This window comes from Penaeus monodon, chromosome 31 (genome assembly GCF_015228065.2).
Source record: "Penaeus monodon isolate SGIC_2016 chromosome 31, NSTDA_Pmon_1, whole genome shotgun sequence".
In the NCBI taxonomy this organism is placed as follows: Eukaryota; Metazoa; Arthropoda; class Malacostraca; order Decapoda; family Penaeidae; genus Penaeus; species Penaeus monodon.
In genome coordinates, this window is record NC_051416.1 from 4,395,367 (window position 1) to 4,396,029 (window position 663).

The following is a 663-nucleotide window of genomic DNA, read 5'->3' on the forward strand; positions in this document are numbered from 1 at the left end:
TTGTTCAGTCCCCCTTGTTTACCTCAGAGTTTATAAAGCAAAATTTTTAATCTTTGCTTTGCAATTTCAAAATGTAAACTTTATGCCTAAAATTAAACATAGTTTGGATATTCAGTGAAATATCTTTGGATTAATTATGAACTAACTTTACCTTGAACCCATGAACTCGGGTTTCAGAAACGGTAAAGCCCTACGAACGTGGCTAAGGCAGCATTTGCAGCAGCCCAAAAAAAGCGCCATTTCCCCCTTGAAACAAACAGTCTTCGGGGTACATTTAGGACCCCTTAAATTTGAGGAAATTTATTATATGTGTAGAGTTTTTTCTCTATGTAATCTAGACTTGTGAATATCTTTCTTTTATACGTAAAAGAAATTAATGGATTACTTTTTGTCTTATGTGTTAGTTTAAGGGGATTTTTCATTTTAGTATTTTTATAATGTTTTTTTCCAAACAGGGGTTTCACAAAGTGTCACCCCCAAGAAATCAATAAAAACCCCTTGGTTTTTCTTGCCTGTTTTTCCTTTCCCCCTTTTGTGTGGTGTGCCCCTGTGTGTGTGTGGTTTTATTTAATACTTTAACTTAATCTGTTTTTTATTAGGGAAATTTTTAATTAATACACTGTTTTTAAATTTTATAATTACAAAATGTATAAGAGGAATTTA